The sequence below is a fragment of the Penaeus japonicus genome, unplaced genomic scaffold (genome assembly GCF_977035675.1).
Source record: "Penaeus japonicus unplaced genomic scaffold, GWHDUDI00000001_assembly GWHDUDI00000029, whole genome shotgun sequence".
NCBI lineage: Eukaryota > Metazoa > Arthropoda > Malacostraca > Decapoda > Penaeidae > Penaeus > Penaeus japonicus.
The window spans coordinates 27,703,638-27,708,637 of record NW_028234431.1 but is presented as its reverse complement, the minus strand read 5'-3'; the positions used below and the strand labels follow the sequence as shown (position 1 = coordinate 27,708,637).

Genomic DNA, 5,000 nt, shown 5'->3' with positions numbered 1-5,000 from the left:
ACATCCTCATTGGAGCCAATCACAAACCTATGCCCTATTCTCAAGAATCCATTGATAATAGCTCATACCTTTGACATGCCAGGTATTGACAACTAGGCTGCAGATGCCCTATCCCACATTAAAACTGGAAATATTTTGTTAGACTATTCCATTAATAGTCGAACATCAGCCCTTACTAATGGTATTTTAAGTGTCACCTATCTCAAGACAAGAACCTCTCCCATGGTTCCAGCGAGCCGAAGTCCAGTACTAACTCAGGAAAGTCACTGATAGCCATACCAAAACTAATTATGTGCTAGAAAACATCCCAGAGGAAATTTTCCCTTAAATATCGGCGTGGGACAAAAAAGACGATGGTGTCAGCTATGAGAACCTCAAGAGGTATCTCCTGTAGTTTATGCTTTCCGCCATCACTCTGCTCAATGATTCCTCAGAATCCCACAGCAACCGCGACAACACAGCCCATAAGCCTAGACTGAAATGCAAACTCTTACTAGGCTGCCAATTCATGATTCTGCAACTAATGAACCATGGCGAGCTGTGGTTGCAATACCTTCCTCCATCCATACGATCTGCCATACATGACAGAGAAACCATTGCCACCCAAGACCCACACTCCCACAGGCATTCACGCCCTCTGCACCTCAGGACAAGGATTTTATATCATTTATCCTGTATACTGCCGCAAGTTTCATATCGGTACGGGTGCCTTTTGCTCTATCTTCCCGCAATATCAACCAATAGGCGCCCATCCAACATCAAGCTCGTCGCTGCCAATGGAAGCGGGATCCCTTCCTACAGCACCTGCAACAACCAAACGTATTCAAGCAACCAACCGTCGCTTCTCGTGGGATTTCATTATCGCTGACATCAAGGTACCCCTCCTTGGCGTTAACTATAAGCTCCATGATGTGGCCACTTTCTCGGCTCTTGTCCAATCCTAGGCTACATCAACCACTGCCCTGTGAGAACAGGCGACTGCTACACTCAGTCTTCCTGCCTGAACTCTGTTAGCTACTTGGCCTGGCCACCTAACACGGATTCTTCCACTGGTGAAATACCAATAACTTCTCCACAAGGAATGGTCTTCTGTTCACAACCATTCGATCTAAGAAAAAGGATGTTATGCTTCAGTAGAATGTAAAGGAGGAGACTGCTTGCTTCTGAGGGTATCACCCATTTGTGCTGCTGAGCATACTAGGCGGCAGACTGGCAAATGCCATAGATGAGACAGTCCCCAGGCATACACATCATGATCCCCAAACTGAGGCAGATAGGCTGGCACTTGAGTTTTATGTTGGAACAGGTAATACTGGTCTACCAGCAGAGTTGGGGGCAAGCTAAGAATGACTGTTTTTAGGCAGGCTTGCCCTTAACAGAGATAAGGTGATCGAGCCTGATATAGCATGTTCACTCTGATGGATTGAAGAATATATAAGACCAGTTCTCAATAAGCCCCGGGATGTGACGGAATCTCTTACTCCATCATTTCCCTTATGTGACTTGAAGGTGAGCTAAGCTTGCATTACTGCATCTCATCAACAAGCTCTGGGTGTTCTTTGCAAATAATTGGCTAGGGTGCTAACATAGATTGAGCTCAAGGAGCAATCATTGATCAGGGGCATGGACTCCCTCCACCTCTGATGTGGGCGTTAATCTTGATCAAGTTCTCTGTCTTGAGCTTGACAATATTATCAGACTCTGTTAACCTATTAACATGCATGACGCAAGAGCTCTGGCCTGACGAAGGGCGTCATGACGTTCGGGGATTTTGGATCACTGTGCTATTTTATTGTGTTATGATGACAACTGCAGTCGTAATTACTATAATTGCCGTAATATTAAGCAAAATGGGTTTCACCTAACATCCAAAACCTAGATTTCATCACTTTCTTCTAGCACCAGCAGGAGAGAGAGCCTTGAATGGCACCCATCTATGGCCTCTAGCAAGCACTATTTTTATAGAGCGATGGCATATAGAAAGTTGCTGACCTCTTGCTCTAAATACCGCAGATGAAGGATGTGCAGGCAGAACGAGAGGAGGAAGGTGACTCAAACCATGCCCAATGTCTACAATGTGCCCCTGTGCTAGGAGGGATGTCTTTCATTGTGGTACTCAGCCATAAGCACAAGTTTCCTTCCTCTTCCTTACCTCTTCATGTTATTTTCATTGTAGATGGTTATATGTTTCGTAATCGTTCATGACAGTACACATATACGAAAAAATAAAATTGTTGTTTTTCCTTCTGTAAAACAGCAATGCATTTATCACACTGAGAATTAAAAAAATAAAAATAGTAATAAAAAAAGAGCTGATATGGATCATATACTACAATTTTAGTCAACTGCAATAACTCTTAAACAGTAAAACACACACACACACACACACACACACACACACACACACACACACACACACACACACACACACACACACACACACACACACACACACACGAAAAAAAAAAGAGAGACTAGTTCTACAATGAGCGACTACAAGAGAAAGGGAAAAGTCAAGGTATGTTGCATGAAACTACCTCCCTCTGAAATAAAACCCATCATGGAGTCTGGGCAAGCAAGTCTTGGACACAATAGAAAGCTTTTTTTTCATTAAGAAAAAAATATGTATGCTTTTTCTGTCAAAGTTTTTGTTCTGCAAAATTAAAGAAGTAATCTGTAGTTATTCATACTATGCAATTTTCTATTAAAACCATGGAGAGCTAATGCATAAGTTGAAGTATGAAATAGAATTCATAACTAAAAAAATTGTTTACAAATATATACAATACATGATCGTATAATATTACGCAGTGAGGCTTAATATACTACCGAGGAAGTAAACATCATAAATTTTCGAAACCAGAATGTAAAGAAATTATATTCAATTAGATGATTTGAACATTTTTAATCATATGTCATTTTCTCCCTTCTCTATATATAACTTTATGGATTCTATCACTTCTTAATTTTGATTATATCCAAAAATATTCCTCCCCGGCGGGGAATCGAACCCCGGTCTCCCGCGTGACAGGCGGGGATACTAACCACTATACTACCGAGGAATTGGATATCAGGATGAAAAAAAGTTGGAACCCAAATATAATTTATATTTCAGCCATAAATCATTTGCTATCTTAAATATATATAAATTTGTAGTTTCTTTTGTCCTACATATGAGTTCTCAATATATCATTTGCATTTATTATCTTTATTTACTGTTGATCTGTCATCAGAAAATTAGTAGAATGGATATATTTTTATATATATTGTCCATAGCATTTAAAATAAAGAATATGTAGAAAATCCTATATATCTGAATCCAATGTCAATAATATGAAGACTTAGAAGATTCTGATGAAGAATGACAAGTCAAAATATTTTCTCATTTCATTTACCAAATATGATATAAACTCATTTATCGTAAATACTTTGTTATACATGTCCTAGTCCCCCCCCCCCCATATAATCTATTTCGCCATCTGTATTTTTAGGAAATACCAGAAACAAGGAGAGCTGATGCAATCGTAGCTGTGAAAATTAAAATCAGAAAACAATAACTGATGGTTGCTTACGCATAATTATAATATTAACGAGCTTTTCACAAAATCATATTAAATAACCAAAGAGAGTCCAAATTTTCAAATCCACGGCGTATAACTGTACCCGGTTTATTGCCTGATATATGGGAATATTCACTATCATACTACCGAAAACTTGGCATCCCCTTGCCATGGTTTTGAAACCCAAATGCAATAAAATTTTCTGTTAGATCTCATCTATGTCATTTGTTCTCTCTCTCTACTATCTTACATTTGAGTTTTGGAAATATTATTTGCAAGTGATCCTCCTTCGGAAAATTTGTTTATTATATATTTATCTTATCTGTAGTGTCTAAAATTGAGATTAGGCAATGTTTTCTTTATATATGATAATCTTTCTGATCGACATAAAGATTTTTACATTCGTTTTATCTCACCAAATATGATGAAGAGTTCTTCTTTTGCTACTTCTGCTCTACATCATTTTGCTGTAAATCAAATTAATCATCTATATCTATACCCATCAATAGGAATTTTTCTATCAGAATCATGGCGAGATGATGTAATAATTAATAGGTGCCTGCATAGGCTTATATTAATAATAAGCATTTTAAGAATCCCATAAAACAATCAATGAGCGTTCAAATTGTGTTTCACGCAGGCGGGGCTACCAACCACTATACTACCGACTTTAATTTCTAATAGGCCCATGTTTTCGAAAACCAAATACAATGAGATCAAATTAATGATTAATAATCAAACATCGCTTATACGCGTAATCAGTTAATAGTTTCTATCATCTGATTTCTGACTTTTGGATATATCAGTTGTTTATACTAGCTTCATTTATTGTTGATTTTACATTAAAAAAAACATAGAATCCGTAGTTTTTACAATTGCTAATACGCAGCATTTGTTAATATCTGAACTTTACATTTATAATATAAAGATGTTTGTATGATTGTAATTAAGAATGACAATCGTCTGGATCTATTTCCATCAATATGAAATTTCTAGCGGAAGCTTAAGATCCGATACAATTGTAGCTGTAGTAAATAAACATCATATATAAGGATGAAAAAGTGTGATGGAGAGCTGATGCAATAGGATTTTTAACAAGTAAAATCATAAAACACGAAATTAAATCGGTGATAACATTTGACTTTGACATTAATAAACTTTTCACAGTCATATAAAATGACCAACGAAGGTTGAAAACCTGATCCTTCGCAGCGCACCTCGATAACCTGTGTGACAGGTGGGATACTAACCATTATACTACCAAACAATGGGTTTCATTTTGGATCTTGCTTTCGAAACCCAAACGCCCTGAAAACAGCTTTCTGTTAGATATCAGAAAATTTATTAGAAATTAAAAATCTGATTTCTAGTATCTAATCTATACAGAGAATATGCAGAATCTTGATATGAAAATGCATTAAAAAAAAAAAAAATCACAAA

The 5,000-nt window shown here is 37.2% G+C and overlaps 1 non-coding gene across 1 annotated transcript; it reads right to left on the bottom strand.

Annotated features, from left to right (window-relative positions):
• Nucleotides 1-2,990: 2,990 nt before the first annotated feature.
• TRNAD-GUC (transfer RNA aspartic acid (anticodon GUC)) lies at nucleotides 2,991-3,062 on the bottom strand. Its single transcript has one exon. It is a non-coding gene; the product is annotated as a tRNA-Asp (tRNA).
• Between the last annotated feature and the right edge of the window lie 1,938 nt (nucleotides 3,063-5,000).